At 37.7% G+C, this 17,904-nt stretch overlaps 1 protein-coding gene across 1 annotated transcript in view; it reads left to right on the plus strand.

Moving 5' to 3' along the window:
* The first annotated feature begins 6,456 nt into the window (after positions 1 to 6,456).
* SCN9A (sodium voltage-gated channel alpha subunit 9) overlaps positions 6,457 to 17,904 on the plus strand; it is a 185,277-nt gene continuing 173,829 nt past the window's right edge. Inside the window, exon 1 of the mRNA XM_006153578.3 lies at positions 6,457 to 6,622. The gene's annotated coding sequence lies outside the window, so the exon portion shown is untranslated. The remainder of the gene's footprint in view (positions 6,623 to 17,904) is intronic.

Here is a 17,904-nt window from a genome sequence, read left to right on the forward strand (position 1 = left end):
TAGAAGGTAAATATTTTTTCTGATCTTATTAAATTAGAATGAATAGAATCTGTCAATAGTGCACTGCTAATTTTTATCATTGCATTACTATCTGTTTATCATGCCTCCAGAAACTTAGATGGTTTTTAACATTGCAGTGGCAATTGTGTAAAAGATAGTGGATTTTCATGTTACCACCAGAAAGATTCAGTTCTTTCTTCCTGGTCTGGTTTTAATATATGGTATACGTTCATTTCTATGCATAAACATCTCTGCATTTTTCTACAAAAACTATAGAAGGTCACTTGTGAATGATCATAGGAACTTATGGGCTGTTGGCTGATTCAACCAGATATTCTCTCTGGCCCCCACAATTCAAGCATTCCCATTCATCTTCTGAAGAGCACCTACTTATATCTACCCGTGGTGCTGTCACTAGTGCTTAGTGTACTATTGAGGGTACTCGGTGTAATATTTAATAAGAGATTCAGATGGAGTCATTTTCTGGGTTTAAAGAGAGACAAATATCCCAGGGCTGCCAAAAGAACTATAAAAACTCAAACAGCATAGACACATTACAAAACGTGTTACGAAATGCTCTGAAGACTAGGGATGACGCAAAAGTAGATGGAGAGTAAATAAGTAATTGGAAGATGAAAGAGAATTAGGACGGGACCAGAATGTGGCATAATGGTTAAGTCACTGGACTCCCACATGGTTGACCATGATTTGAGGCTAGGTCCTGGTTGCTTAAACTTATGCCAGGCCCATGTATGTGTGTGCGCAAACTCCTGAGAGAAGAATGGAGAAGAAGAGATTGAGGCATGACCATCTTCCCTGGGGATTATTTTTTCCTTTCTGTCTCTCTGACTCTCTCTGCCTTGCCAGTGAGAGCACGTGCCCTATAGCAAAAATCTCTCTCAAAAACAAAGAGAGAATCGGGGAAATAACAAATAATATATGTCGTATTTTCCTAATGAGCTTCTAGGCCAGATCTTATGAGAGATTAATCAGATAGACCAAAAAGATTTTATTTTTGTGAATTCCTAATAAGAACCAAGGTATATTGAGAATGCTATGGACTTATGAATGGGTGCTTATTTATTTACACACACACACACACACACACACACACACACATACATAGATACATAGACATTCACAAAGGACTTCAAGAAGTTCATGAAACATTTGTTTGTCAGAAAAGTCATGAATCACTTTTGCATAAAAAAAATACATCATGATTTTTCCAACAACTCAATACAAACTGAAATAAAACTATTCACAGATTTCAAAATTTTTCTGCACTGAAATAAACTCATATTTAATTCTGTTTTTTCATAAACCTTTTGAAGTCCTCTCATATATGCACACATACATATACATGATAGATAATTTATATCTACATCTGTACTTGGGCTGCAAGAGGAACTGAGGTAACTTCATATTAAACATAATAAACTAGCTCTTAAAGATGGTTTGCTTCTCTTTTGTTAACTGATCTTTACTGTTTAATTTATAAAAATAAAATTAAAATAAAAAGTCTGTAATGATAGACTTGCTGAGTTTCCAAAGGAGCTGGCCCTTGAAACCAATCAGAGAGCAAATGTGTCTAAGGGAATAAAGAAAAAGATGTGGACTTTGAGGGCGAGATGGCCGCAACTGTGAATAGCGACTTTCATGTCAAAAAGATGATTGATTGTCGTGCACCACATTGCCCTCTCCCTTCCTCTTTCTCTTATCTTTTCTTTAAAACCTCTTGGAACCAGCAGATAGGGTAGTGGTTACATCGCTGGACTTCCCATGCCCGACTGCAGTTCGAGTCCCGGAGCCAGTAGCTTGAAAAACATGCTGGGCACATGTGCATGTGTGCCCGATTCCAGAAGGAGAAAGGAGAAGAAGAGATTGCGGTGGGGCCATCTCCCCTGGGGGGTGATTTCTCACTTTCCCTCTCACTGTTTCTCTCTGTTTCTCTCTTCCATGAGTGCATGTCCCATAAGGCAAAAACCTCTAAAAATAAATAAATAAATAAAACCTCTTATTCCGGCCTGAGACTTTGTAAATCCTCTCAGGTCACTGGACTCTGAACAAAGCTACCTTTGTTGCCACCAACACTGTCTCTCGCATATTGGCAAGCAGCTAAGCACCTGAACTTGGGTTCAGTCACCAGCCATAACCATAGCCATTCTTGTTATATATTTAGCTATATCACCATAGGGATAGGGGGAGAGGGACATCACACCCTCCTACATAGGTAGGAAGTACTTTTCTGTCCATTATTAAAAATCTCTGTTTAACATTAAACCAATGAATCACCTGGTCCAACATCTTTACATCATCTAATGTGATGAATTCCTGATACTTTCATCAAAGTTGATCCTGCTTATAATAATTACATATGGTATCATCATTTACCAATTCATCTTGAATCTATTTTTTTCTTTATTTTATATCACCTCTAGAGAAAAAAAAAATCCAATGAGCTCAGCCATTATTCTATAATGCAATAAATTGGTACTTTATTTTGCCTCTTTAAAAGCTTTGAGTATTATGGATTTTGTTGATCAAATTTGTGTTTACCAAGGTTGGAAGGTGGCACAGTGGTAAAGTACACTGTAAGGCATATCCATAAGAGGTAATTACTGGAGCCTTCCTGAATGAGTGGGGCATGTGTCTGACCATGATCTGGGTTGGCTGGGGTAGGGGTGAATTGGGTATCAAGACTTTCTTGAGAGTGCCATATGTCTGTATATTTCTCCTTCTTTCTCTGTCTCTTCTACTCATGGAATAAATATATATATATTAAAATCTGTGTTTAACATATTCTTAATTTTATAATTTTAAAGGCATAAATCACATTTCCTTTGCCTTTATCAGCTAGAGTCTTTTGGTTCTGATTTATTCTCTTATGAAAATACACCATATATTTTAAATCCTGTGAGTTCTATTTGTTTTAGATGCTATATGGATTATTTCTGAATAAAATGAAGGTCAGATGTCAAAGAAAGATAAGATGGGGCTTATTGGGCCCATTTCACTTCTTAATAATTGTTTAAGATGGCAAAAAAAAAAAGTTCACAAAAATTAACTCCAAATGTGTCACAGATCTAAATATAAGATGTAAGATGTAAAACTACAAAACTCCAAGAGGATAAAGTAAGAAAAACCTTATATGATATTGGGTACGGTAATGACTTTTTAGCTACAGTATTAAAAGTGTGAACTATGAAATAAAGAATTGATAAGTTAGATTTCATTAAAATTGAAAATTTCTGGAACCAGCAGATGGCGTAATGTTTATGTCACTAGACTCTCACATAGTCAACCATGGTTCAAGTCCCAGATCCAGTTACTTAAAACTCACACTGGGCTCATGTGCATGTGTGCCCAAAATCCTGAGAGGAGAATGGAGAAAGCATTCCTCCATAGTCATCCCCCAAGGGGTGATTTCTTTCTTTCTGTTTTTCTGTCTTTCTCTGTCTCTCTGCTGAGTACACATGACCCATAACAAAAATCTATCTTAAAAAATAATAAATTAATTAGATGTTTAAAAACTAGAATGTTCCAGGTAAAACAAAATCACAACCAGATGGTTTATAGAAGCTTCACTCACAGTAGCCAACATTTTAAGCCATAAAGTCATCCTTCAGTAGGTAAATGGATAAATAAATTATAGTACATCCAGACTATGGGCTATTATTCAGTGCTATAAAGAATGAACTACCGTAGCCAGCAGGTGGCTTGATAGTTAAGGGTGCTGGACTCTCATATGGCCTACTGCGATTTGAGTTCCGGACCTGGCAGCTTGCTTGCTCTCGCTCTCTCTCTCTCTCTCTTTTTCTCTCTCTCTCTCTCTCTCTCTTTCTCTCCCTCTCTCTCTCTCTCTCTCTCTCTTTCTCTCCATCTCTCTCTCTCTCTCTCACACACACACACACACACACACACACACACACTCTACCCCTCTCTGGTCAAATAGAAATGAATAAATGAATGAATAAATAAAGTTAAATAAAATAATTTTAAAAAATGAACTACCACATTGGGAAGAAACATGGAGGAAAGTTAAATTTATATTACTGTGTGACAGGAGCCAATCTCAAATGGCTACATACTATATTATTCTAATTCTAGGACTTCCTGGAAAAGGTAAATGTTGAAGATAGTCAAAACATCCGTGGTTCCAGGAGCTAGGTAGGGCAAGGTAAACTAAGCACAGATTCTCAGGACAGTGAACATAATCTGTACGATACTATAATGGTCCATACAAGCCATTACTCACTTGTTGAAGCCTATAGAATGCATAACGCCAAGAGTGACTATCAACTTTGGGTGAGGAAGATATGTCAATGGAGGTTCTTTGATTATGACAAATGTACCAACTGGGTGAGAGATTTTGATAAACAGAAGATACTACCCATGTGTTGAGATAGAAGATACGTGGGAAATCTCTGTACCTTCCACTCAGTTTTACTGTGAACCTAAAACTGTTCTAGTCTTATAAAAAAGAGAAAGAAAAAAAGAGAAAGAAAGAACATTGCATTGATTGCATCTGATCAAAACACCTCTTTCCTTGGGACCAGCAGTTAGCATAATGGCTATGTCGCTGGACTCCCATGTAGTCGACCGTGGTTGGAGTCCTGGACCTGGTGGCTTAAACTTGGGCATGTGTGCGTGCATGCCCAAGATCCCAAGAGGGGAATGGAGGAGAAGGGATTGCGGGGTGGCCTTTCCCTCGGGGGGGGGAGGGGGTGTGTGTGTGATTTCTCACTTTCTGTCTCTCGGTCTCTCTGTCTCTCTCTGTCTGAAGCGTGCACGCGCCCTATAGCAAAAAACCTCTCCGAAAAAAAAGAAAAAACTCTTTCCTATTAAAGTTGAACTCTTCTTCCTATAGCTACAACCAATCAGGGAAGATAAGGCAACTTGTCCAGGATATGACATTGAGAATTATCCTGGACCAACCTAATCCACCTCCACTGAAGAATCTCAGAAACTGAATTTCCTTCTTTCAATAGCGCATGTTACAAGTCAAGAATGTAAAGTCCGAAGTCCTAGGGAAAACTTTAGAAACTTAGAAAGCTCCAGAAAAAAGTAGCCCCTGGGGCTTAAAATCCTTATTCTAAGCATCATTTCTATGATTGAAGATGTGTGAGCTAATACAATATAGTTGCAAATGCCCATCACCAGTGTTTATCCTACCAATTCTCTGCCTTCTAAGGCCTCTATCCTGAAATCTCCACCAGGCCACTGCGATCCTTTGATTTCTTATTTTGGTGCAAATGTCCTATTGCTCTTTGAAACAGATAATTTAATCCTGTTTTCACTGCTATTCCTCTTGGGCTGCTGTAGAAAACACACACACACACACACACACACACACACACACACACTCCTCACAAAAGAAAATGTAAAGATTTCTGTTCACAGTTGCTTCTTCCCAGCTCTGATACTCACACCCATACGACTGATGACTGATGGGGCATCTAGAGGATTGGGTACCAACCCAATCCCTACCCACTGTGTCCCTCCCTACCACACCTATGAGAATGTCTGACTCCTCACTCCACCTTCAACGCCCTATGCTTTTTTTCTTTCTTTCTTTTTTATTTATTTATTTATTTATTTTTTTTTTTTTTTTTTTTGCCTGCCTGGTTGACTTTGCAACCAGTCAAGTATGGAAAAAAAAAAATGAAAGAAAGAAAGAGCAAAAAAGAGAAGAGGAAAAGAAAAGAAAAAAAAAAGGAAAGAAAAACCGCCACCTAGAGAGGTCTTAGGCGCCACTACCTCGCTCTCCTTGGACAAGACTTCTGGGAAAGAACCAATTACAGCTTAGAATTCTCAGCGCCCTGGGCTCAGGCAGCACTGCCAGGCGCTGTTTTATGTCTCTCCAGCCAGTCCCCACCCCCAAGCCTTTGTCATCCGTCCGCACCTCCTCCGCTCAGGAGTTTGTCTCTTCACCAGGCTACACAAAGTGGCTTCTCGGAAACATTAGCAGATCCTGCAGAGCAGGAAGGAAGAAGAGGACGAAGAGGGCGGGCATGAAGTAAGGGAAGGGCTCGTCTGACGGAGTATACACACACAGGCGTGCTCACACTCAGTCTCACCCAAGGAGTAGTCGTGAATGGGAGCTGTGACGCCCCCATACACACACACACACACACACACGCTTTTTACTACCGCACCGTGAAGAAGCTGCAGCACAGACACCACTGCACCTCTACTCGGTCCCCGCCCAGTGCCGCCGCAGAAGTGGAGGGAGGGACAGAAGGGTGGGGACCCGGGAGGAGGGAGGTGTGGAGGGACAAGGAGTGAGGCTGCTGATTGCGGGAGGGCGGGGCTGCTGCTTCCCTGGGCGCGCCCTGGAAGGAGGGGCGCAGTTCTCGGTTGCAGGCCCTTGACAGCGCTCCAGCTACCGGTGTCTGGTTTCCAATTCCGCCAGCTCCGCGCGCAGGGGCTGGGCCAGTCTGGGTACCGGCGGCTGGCAGTAGCAGGCGCCAGCTGAGCAACAGGAGCCCCAAAGGAAAGAAGCAGCATCACAGAAAGCCTGAGGGAAAGGCCTGGAGCGAGAGGGTACAGCGCGTGCCTTCCCCTAGAACCAGATTCTGCAGGTGTACTGGGTGGGCATGATCGGCGGGCAGGGTCGCAAGTAAGTGCCTTTTCTCTTGTTTCTGTGGCGTGGCGTGAAGGGAAGCTGCCAGTTTCTCACCAGTGCTCGCCTCAACCGCCACACCCACCTGTGTCCATTTTCACATCTCTCGGGTTTGGTTACCCTGTACTACGCCACCTGCAAAGTAGAGAGGAAGAGCTCAGCTCCGTGGGGTGGTCCTAGCAATGAGAGGAAGGGGAGCTGGATAGGCAGCTATTTCAATAGCAAGGCTGTTTTGCTAGTTTTGACTGAATTTGCGGCCAGGTTCTGAAAATATGGTATGGAAAAGTAGCGATATATATGGGGTGGAGGGTTGTCTTTTATTTCTAAATGGGCTTTAGTTCCAAGAGTGGTTCGTATTCTTTACCAGCAAAGTGCATGTGTTAAATTTCCCGTCTGCAAAGCTGAGCGTGCAGAACCAGCACAGCGACAACTACCTGTGGGGAGATGCGAGAAACGCCACACTGCGCCCTTTAAGAGCACAAACACTAAAATAATTTACAATAGTCCGGTTTCTCAAAGTAGTTTATTTTTTTTTTCAAGCACATAAGTTCTTCATAATGAACTTCAGATAGAATTCAGAATCATTTTAACTTTTTATCTACTTTAAACGTTTTCTTGTTAAAAATTCAGGTAATTTTTATTTCTTATATTAAAGGCAAAAGACCAAAGGAAGATTATCAAACTGAAACTTTAATGCCAATTTTCGTGATTGTAGTAAACACATTTCACTCTTTTTAATTTTTTGTTTGCTTTTAAGTTATCATATAATCTCTTCTGAAGTTAAGAGCAATTTTCCTGAGAGGGATGCTTAGGGAGAGGTTTTTTTAAAGCTCATTTCAATAAAATAAAAAACAAATTAACATAAGCTTTTTAAAAAATGGTACTTTCAGTTACTGTTAAGTCACTCTTGGGAGGTTCAGTCAGTTCTTTTAAAAAACGCTGTGTTCTTGTGCATTTCTTTTCTGTGGATAAGGTCTTTCTTTTCATTTATTTTTTCTTTTTGGAAACTTAAAATATTTTTTCATGATTTTCCCTTTAGCATTAATAAACTGATTTATATCAATATGTAATCTGCTAACCAAATCCAATTATAAAATTGTCCATTTTTATTGAAGTCATTCATTTTCCCACTACTTAAACAAATTTAAGCTAGAATTTCCTTTCTTAGAATTTATGATACAATTTTCCACAAATTATTGATTCTTTGAAAGCTAGTCTTATCTGATTCCTAGGTATGAAATTATCATGATTGTTAAGCTAGTTTATTCACAACAAAATGCCAGACAAAAATACAGCATTTGATGTAACAAAGTATATGCCCTCTATTTCAGCAACTGATAATAGTTTGACTGAGATAAGTTTTATTGTTTAATTTTTTTAGTGTTTGAAAGGAACTTTCCTTTTAGGAGCAAACATCATGCTGTCATAGAGCACAATGACATATTTTTAAGAGGAAGAGTACATGGCATGCAATGACCCCAGTGTAGCAGGGTTGGTCTCACCAGGTACCTGATGCTTTTACAGAAGAAAGATGAGTCAGGACTGGCTTTCTGCCAAAAGCATCCCCATGACTCCTTCTGTCCCCTAGAGCCCATAGATAATCATTGGAAACCTCCTGTGGTAAAGCTTCTGTGTTTTTGCTCCCTGTTGTCGAGGTGAATTTTGGCAGCAAAGACCAAGTAGAAGTTCAGAGGAGGAATCAGTGGGGTCCTATTCCCCTTAATCTGTCCAGCCCGTGTTCTCTGGGGCAAGGAAAAAGTAAAGGATAGTATTTTGCACAAATAATAAAAACTCATATTTATCTAATTCTGTTCCTGTTAAAAATACAAAAGAGTCCGTAGTGCTAGAAGGATTTACATGGTATTTTTCTAAGACAATTCCTGACCTTGCATAGGGCCTTAAAGTTTATTGACATAAATTTATTCTTCTAGCTGTCACAAAGGTAACAATTTTTGGTTTTCCCTAAAGCTCTGTCTCAGATCCTTTCCACCCTTCTTCATCATGGGAATAAATGGATCCACCTTCTATCAATTGTTGAAATCATCTTTGATTGCTCTCTCTTCCTTATGACCCCATTTCATTCCAGTGCAGACCACATATAGATCTGTCAGACATATTTGTTCTGTTCTGGTCTATCATATTTCTTAGATGTATCATTTCCACCCTCTTTTCTATACCTATGCTGCTGCCACAGTAATTCAGGTCTTCAATACAATGTACGTGAATCCTGCTACAGTCTTGGACTGATGTCTCTGTTTCCATAATTGGCTCCCCTGCAATTCACTCTCCCATGCACAACAACTGCATCATGTGTCCTCTTAAAAACATTTTTTGGGTCACACTATGTAAAAAAAACAAAAAAGACAAAGAAAGAAACACAGACATTTATTAATACCAACGATAACATCAAATTTCTTTAGCATACAATTCACTCTCTGATCTGTCTCTTCCCTCTGACCTCTTCGCACCCACCTTCTTCTCATGTCTGTGCTCCTACCATGCTGGTCCTTTAGTACCTGGAACATATTAAACAATAATACCTTTAAAGGTTTTTTCAAATGATGTCTTCAATAGCTGGACTGCATCCCCATCCCCTATCCATTCTTTGCACAGCTGGCTCCTTCCCAAACTTAAGCTCTCAGCTCATAGGTCTCTGTCTTGGCAAGATAATTCATAATCATCTCGTCCAAGGAGTGTAGTCCCCTGTTAATCTGAATCTTGGCACGTTGTCCCATTTATGTGCTGTTAGAACATGCAGGTGTATTTTTGATTTGTATACTAAGTGTTCCAAGAGTACCTAGACCACATCTTTATTGTGATTCAGCTGCCAGAATAGTGCATGGCATAAAGTAGTAGGGAATTCTTAGATATATGTAAATAATAAAGTTCAAAGACAATTATTTCACCATAATATGCATCAACCCTTTAAATTTATGGGTTTTTTTTTGTGATTCAATTTCATTGGGCATATAGTATGCAAAAAAAAAGTGCTGATTTTGAGGAGGCAAAATTAAAATATAGTGAGATGTATTTCCATCTTCCAGAAGTATATGTGATAATGTGTTCAAAGGTAATTAGATTATAGTGCATTCTTAATAAGGTAGTCACTGCAACTGGATTGAAATATAAAGAAAAATTTGGATGTATAAACAAATATAATTGTGGTGCTAGTAAGTTCAGTGATGACCTTACTAAATTTGCATGTGTGCCTTTTACCAAGAATATGAGGACAACACAATAATCACGAAATATAAAATATTTAAATCACATATGTGATCTTAGTTAGTGAAAGTGTGGGCAAAGGGCCTCAAGGCCATAGGCTGTGTGTCCATATCATCTGAGATGGTGGCGCTCCTGGTCCAAGAGGCAACTTCTCTTTTAACTCCAAAGTACTAACTAAGGAAGACTCAAAGACACACTCACTAATGCATGAAAAAACTGTCACTATTATTGGAATGAGGGGCTGAGGGTTTGAAAATTTACATTAGTGAATGGTAGTGTCATATTTGTGCTAGACTTTTACTATACATACATACATTGTGTGGCAATAAGCCCCTGTTCTTTTATTTTTCAAGACTACAATGAAAGATATTAGATAATTTGTTTTGCTATTAACATTTGGTTGTAAAATTAGCTTTCAGTTTGGTGACCAGCTTTGATTCATGATATATTTATCTAGCAAGTAGCTCACTGCTTTTTTTTTTTTTCAGCTGAACAATTTGGTGGCAATCACGTTTCATCTTGATGGACTAAATTATTTCATGAATTGTCATCAGGGATTTTGTTAAGTTTGCTATTAAGATGGCACATTGTGGTTGTTGTAATGTGTTGGAGTGTATCTGTACTAATTAAATTGTCCTCCATTTTACATGTCACAAATTATCCAATCTGTTCTTACATGGATGAATTGTGACATCTTTCCAAACTATGTAGAGTTAGATTTCCAATTAAGATGGCAAGGTCATAATAAAATGGATATTGTAAGATTTTATAAAAATAGTTCTTATAGGAGGATTTATGGGACAGCGTTCAGAGAATGTGGGTGGACTACTTTTGTGGAATGTGAGAAGAGTTTTGGTGTCTTGCCATCCTACAAAATGAAATTTCTTCATTGAAAGTTTTACTTACTGGTTCCTTTCTGAGAACTGGAAGGAAATGGCTTTCGGCAATAGGGAAAGCCATCAGCACTTGGCAGCTGAAGGTGGAATGAAGTTTGGAGGATTGAAACCCTCTGAGTGGTGAGGACAACTGCCAAACCAAGATAAAAGGGGACAGGGAGAGGGAATGCCTTGAGCAGTGCCAGTAAACATAATTTACCACAGCCAATTTGAGTTGATGGTATATGTAGAAGTAAATTATTCTATATCTTTTTAGCTTCACTGAGAAAATAACAATGTATTATAAGTGAAAACATACTGGTTTTTTCTTCTTTAAAGCAGGAAATGGAAATACATTTGGATTCTTAAAATGATATCATAGGGAGCCAAAAATGCCATATATTATTGTTAAAACACACCATTACTTCAGTTGTAATTTCATTGCCATTATTTTATGATTTCCTTTTGTTGTGTCAAGTGTTTATGAGGCTGCTATTATTGATCATAAATTCTTTAAAAATGTTTCCTTGGATCCTTTACTAGACTTTTTGAAACATTTATCAAAATACAATAAAGCTCTAAATGCACCTTTGATTGTACATTTGAAATTTAAAGGGAGTAAGTACATTAACCATTAACCTAGCCTCTGCCCAATAGTGAATGTCTTTTTTTAATACCTTTTTCCTATTTCTTCATTTCTACATCTTATCTTCTAGACATTTGATATACGTGACAGTAATGCAGATTTCACTCTATTTTCAGGTCAAACCATTAGTACAAATAATTGGAAAATAGGGTCTCTAAAGAAGAATTTTAAAAATTAGGCTGATCCATTAAAATATAAGAATAAAACATTTCCATAGAAATTTTCAAAGAAATTATCTATGAAGTATATGTCAAACTAGACTCCCTTTGTTACCTGGTTGTTCTCACAAAATAGGAATGATTTTACCAGACATAGTATTTTTCAACTTTTACTAGTCGCTCATAAACGCTACATGAGCTTAGATGATGGCTCATATTTTGAAACCCAACTTTATTTAAAGTTTACTTATTTTTTTTTCTGAGAGAGAGAAAGAGAGGCCACCAGCAGTGTCTTCATTCCATGACCCACTCCCACCCTCAGCCTTCCCAAATCATGAGCACATGCATACATACACCTGCTGTTACAGGAAGGAATGAGAATGTGAACATGTGGGCACAGCATCATAGTTCTTTCTGGAGTTTTCACTGTGAAACTGGCCACTCCCTGGCTTTATTTATGTATTATTATTATTGTTGTTGTTGTTATCATTTTCACCAGAAGGAACATACACACACACAAGAAAGAGAGAGAGAGAGAGAGAGAGGAAGCACTCCTCAGTGTGGCCTGGTCACCGTGCGATTCTCTTTCTTCCATTTTTTTATCGTATCAAGCTCCTGGGAACTGCACCCAGCATATTGCCACTGGAGCTGGGATTCAAACCTTAGTTGGGCATATAGGATCCAGTTCCATCTGCACAGCACTTAAAGACTGTGTTATGAGTATAGCCTGCTCTCACTGTTAGAGATAGTTATAATTACTTATCTATAATTTAGGACCATTCCATTAAAAGCACTATATAACATTCTGTTTGTAAAGTATTAATGATTTTACCAGACATAGTATTTTTCAACTTTTACTAGTCGCTCATAAACGCTACATGAGCTTAGATGATGGCTCATATTTTGAAACCCAACTTTATTTAAAGTTTACTTATTTTTTTTTCTGAGAGAGAGAAAGAGAGGCCACCAGCAGTGTCTTCATTCCATGACCCACTCCCACCCTCAGCCTTCCCAAATCATGAGCACATGCATACATACACCTGCTGTTACAGGAAGGAATGAGAATGTGAACATGTGGGCACAGCATCATAGTTCTTTCTGGAGTTTTCACTGTGAAACTGGCCACTCCCTGGCTTTATTTATGTATTATTATTATTGTTGTTGTTGTTATCATTTTCACCAGAAGGAACATACACACACACAAGAAAGAGAGAGAGAGAGAGAGAGAGGAAGCACTCCTCAGTGTGGCCTGGTCACCGTGCGATTCTCTTTCTTCCATTTTTTTATCGTATCAAGCTCCTGGGAACTGCACCCAGCATATTGCCACTGGAGCTGGGATTCAAACCTTAGTTGGGCATATAGGATCCAGTTCCATCTGCACAGCACTTAAAGACTGTGTTATGAGTATAGCCTGCTCTCACTGTTAGAGATAGTTATAATTACTTATCTATAATTTAGGACCATTCCATTAAAAGCACTATATAACATTCTGTTTGTAAAGTATTCAGTTATAGGTCATTGTCAAAGTAATATGTGGAGTAAGTGAAAACTCATTAATAGGGCAACATGAGAGATATTCAAAATCAAGAATTTAAGTATCCAATTATGTTTTCTTTAGTTTTTGACCTGATTTATCAAAATTCTCTATTAATGGACAGCAGTGTAGTCAAGGAGGTGACCCACCAGATATTAGTGAATATTGCAACAACAAATATCTACTTTTAGAGGAAATATTTTAGAAGAGAATATCTGAAGTTTCTTGCTTATTTATTACTACTAAACTTACTCCATTAATCCTCAGAAATATAGCTCTGAATTTTCAAATAATCAAATAAAGTATCTTATCATAGAGGGAAGCACTTGTAATAATGTCTATTCACTTACATGATTTCTTTAGTGATACAATAATACAAATAAGAATTTTAAAAAGCAAATCATCAAATAAAGATGAGGATTTAATAGTCTTTATTTATTTTTTTCGTCAGTTAGCCATAATTCTTTCCTCAGTTACAAAGAATAACATACTATGTCTTACAAGAAGTGAGCCAGGACAATATTACAAAGAAGGAAAAGAAATGTGTACCAAGTACTCTGTCAGTACAGAAAGCATTGTCCGCAGATTTACATCTTGCCAATGTTAGTGACAGTAACATTAATTGAACAGTCTTATACACAGAGGCCTCATTTATATTTGCAAATGTTCCTCTTTCAAGCCTCAGAACCACTCTCTCAGGTGACAACACTAAGAATCAGAAGTAACTTAGCCTTTCCAGGGGCTGTCAGTGATTACTAAACTTGAGTAACATGCACATTTCTTTTAAAGGAAAGAAAATCTTAGACATCCCAAGGGTATGTTAGCACATATCCCACACAAATACACCTATGGTTATGTTATCAAACATTACATACAAGAATTTTAACCCCAATGGCGTTAAAATAATTTATATTTACCATCACACCTTGAAAACCATGTAATTATAATACTGAAGAACAAAGAAAAGAAAGATTGAAGACAATTTAAATGTTCTTATTAAATACTAATTCTTGGAGAAGCACACATATATTAAACAAAAATTGAGATTTAGGCAGAAGTTTGAAGACATGAAAAAAGTATCTGTACATTTAATGTGTCTTTGAGATTGTTTCAGAGGTTGACTGATTTCTCTTTCTTAGTCTAAGGGTGTTTGTATTACTCTGACTTCACTATGATTAGAATATTCGGTTTGTTTTATTATGAGAGAATCAAAACAAAATTACTTTTCTGAGGTAGGCAGGAGTTTTAAAAACAGTGGTTTTGTTAGAAGGGTTATGCATATGAAATGTCTAGGGTGAAGTTTGTTTTGAAATGGAGAAGACAAAGGTAGTTAAAGTCACACATACTAGATTTGGGGAGTTAGCAGACAGAGGAGTAGAAAATGCCAAGTGATCTTGTGCAGGATAAGGCAAAGGAAAGACAATTTTCTTACATTTTATGTATTCTTTCATTTTGAAAATTAAGAATTCAGATATTTTTAATTAGAGGAGTACAAGTATTTATAGTACTACAAGTTGATACACTCAGTGTAATCTAAATCGTAGTATTTATTGTCACAAAGAGTCATTGATCTATGTCAACTAAAGTAATTTTTAACATCAATAATTCAAGAAGTTAGACTCCTACTAATTTTATGTTTTTATAAAACTATTTCACATATATTTATAATAATATTTTTATGTGCAAATAATTGCATCTTAACATATTTTATCCATTTAGATATTGTACTTGGAATGAACGGAGAAACCACAAGGATTAGACTCCTGAGTTCTATGTATAGCTAGATCTGTTACACTTACGATGGACTGGTAGCTTGTCCACCAGATCAAGGTTTTGTCAAAACCACAATGACATATCATCTCACATATGTTAGGATGGCTATTATCAACAAAAACAATAAAAAAAATTGTGTGTCATGGGTGTATGTGTACATACAAACTCATCAAATTGTATTAAATATGTACAATTTCTTATACCTCAGTAGGGCTGTTAAAAAATAGAGATCATAGTTTGTTCATAACGTCATCCCTGCATGATGCCTCATGTTCAGTCATTCTGAATACGTATGCTGAATAAATTGTACATATTTGTTGCACATCTAGATGCTCAGCTTTTGCTAAAAATCACTCTTTACTATTATCTTTATTTATTTATTTTAGGTTTTTGCCATAGGATTCATGCACTTGCTGGAGAGAGACAGGGAGAGGGAGAGGGAGAAATCACTCCTTAAGGGGGATGTCCATGTTTCAATCCCTTTTCCTCCATTCTCCTTTTGGCATCTTGGCACATGGGCACACATGCTTGGTGTAATTTTTTTTTTTTTTTTTTTTGGAGAGGTTTTTGTTATAGGGAGCATGTGCTCACCAGAAAAAGAGAGAGACAGAAAGTGAGAAATCACTTCCTGGGTGGATGGCGATGCCGCAATCCCTTCTCCTCCATTCTCTTCTTGGGATCTTGGTCACGCATTCACACACGCCTGGTGTGAGTTTAAACCACCGGGTCCAGGACTTGAATGGTGGTTAACTATGTGGGAGTCCAGGATGTAGCCATTATGCCATCTGCTGGTCTCGCTTAGTGTGATTTTTAATCCATTGGGTCTGGGATTCAAAATGCATTTAGCCATGTGGGAGTCCAACACCTTAACCACCACACCACCTGCTGGCCCCTCAAATCAATTTATTAGTGTTAGCTGTTAGAGGATTTGTTTAAAATGTAAACCAGCAAATAAGAGAGAGAGAAAAAAAAGAATTAAGATGATTTAACTTGGGCTCCTGGTAAATCTTCGATCCCTGTCTGGTTTACCTTCAACATATGTGGGTCAGGAGTTGGCATCCCAACTGGCAATCATGTCACTGAGGTTTGTGGAGAAGAACGACCTGGCGGAGATCCTAAGACTGGTGGTAAAGGGATGCTGAGCCCCAGGTCAGCTCCTAAAATTCCTAGTATCACTCTTCTCAGAATTTGTGTTTCCTGGAAATTAAGGGTAATTCTTTCCTTCTCTCTTTCTTTTTTTTTTTCTTAAAATTTATTTTACATTCATTCACTGTATATCATTGCAGCATACAAAATGAATTTTCCCATCCAGAATACACTGAATATTCACCCAGTCAAAGACATTACCATTCCTATTATCTTCAATAGATAATTTTCCATTTTGTGTGTAACCGTTTTACTTTCTTTTTTCCCCTTCATTTCCTCCTTCTCTTTCTCTGCCATTTCCCAACTTCTGCCATTTCCCACCTTCCTCCCAAACCATCTTTTGTATCCACAGTTGCTCTCTATGATTAGATATTGTTCAATATTCAGTTTCTACCATAAAGTGCAGGCATTTGGTATATATTAAGTGGGGACATACAATGTCTCCCTTTTGTAGTCTGGCTTGCTTCACATAAGAGGAAGTCTTCCATATTTGTCTGCTTTCTATCAAATCCTAGGATCTCATTGTTCTCTTATAGTTCTGCATATACCCAAAGGATAGAAATGCACTTAGTCAGAAAAACACTTGCACACCCATATTTATAGCAGCATTATTCACAATTGCTAAGACATGGAGCCAACCCAAATGTCCACGAACAGATGCATAGATTGAAAAAAGTGTGGCTCATATATACTATGGAATACCCCCTCTTTCTTTCTTTCTTTCTTTCTTTCTTTTTTTCTTTCTTTCTTTCTTTCTTTCTTTCTTTCTTCTTTCTTTTTTCTTTCTTCTTTTTTTTTCTCTTTCTTTCTCTTTTCTTTCTTCCTTTCTTTCTTTTTCTCCTTCCTTTAGGAATTATTGAGTAGCTACCTAAGCACTATTGCTGATCCTGTAGATACAGTAAACAATTCATAGAGATTTGATGCTAGTTGTGAATAAATATTAGCTACTACCTACCGTAATCTTTATCAAATATACTGTAAAGAAAAATAAAGAAGCATAGAGAGAATTAAAGAAAGGAGATATGGTTTAATAAGGGTGGTCACAAAAACCTTTTAGAAGTATTATTTGAATAGAGACATGAAGCAAGTGAGGAAGGAAGGGAGCTAGCTAAGCAAATGGAAAATCATTCCTGTCACAAGGAACAATAATTACAAAAGCCCTAAAGCATATCTGATGTGTTTACAAAGCATTAAGAAAGTCTGGACTGGTGAAAAATGTATTCATGTTGGAACATTCACTTTACAAGCTAAGTGATATATGTGATTGAATGTATAAAATAAATTAAAATAAAACAACATATAAAGAAAAAGAAAGCCAGGAACAGCAGTTAGCATAATGACTATGTCGATGGACTCCCATGTAGTCGACCACAGTTCACATCCCGGACCCGGTGGTTTAAAACTCACGCCGGGCACGTGTGTGTGCGTGCTCAAGATCCCGAGAGGAGAATGGAGGAGAAGGGATTGCGGCGTGATCATCCCCCCTGGGGGGTGATTTCTCGCTTTCTGTCTCTATGTCTCTCTCTGTCTGTCTGGTGAGCACACACGCCCTATAGCAAAAAAAAAAAAACCCTCTCAAAAAACAAAAAAAAAAGTCAGTGTGACAATATGGAATGCAAAGTTGAAAATAGTAAGAAATGAAGGGCTTTTCTTAATTTTGTAAAGATTACTAACTCTGTCTAGAGATCTGTATGATAAGCTAATGCTACAATATCCGATATGGAACAAACTTTGAAAAGGGATGAGGGTGCCTTTTAAAAACTTAGATTCTTTCTAAACCTGGATAACACACTTATTGTCAGAATAAATACTTGAGAAATCCCTAATTTCCATGCATCTATAAGCTGGTCTTTGTGTGTGTGTGTGTGTGTGTGTGTGTGTGTGTGTCTGTGTGTGTGTGTGTGTGTGTGTGTGTGTGTGTGTTT

This window comes from Tupaia chinensis, unplaced genomic scaffold (genome assembly GCF_000334495.1).
Source record: "Tupaia chinensis unplaced genomic scaffold, TupChi_1.0 Scaffold000381_1, whole genome shotgun sequence".
Classification (NCBI taxonomy): Eukaryota; Metazoa; Chordata; class Mammalia; order Scandentia; family Tupaiidae; genus Tupaia; species Tupaia belangeri.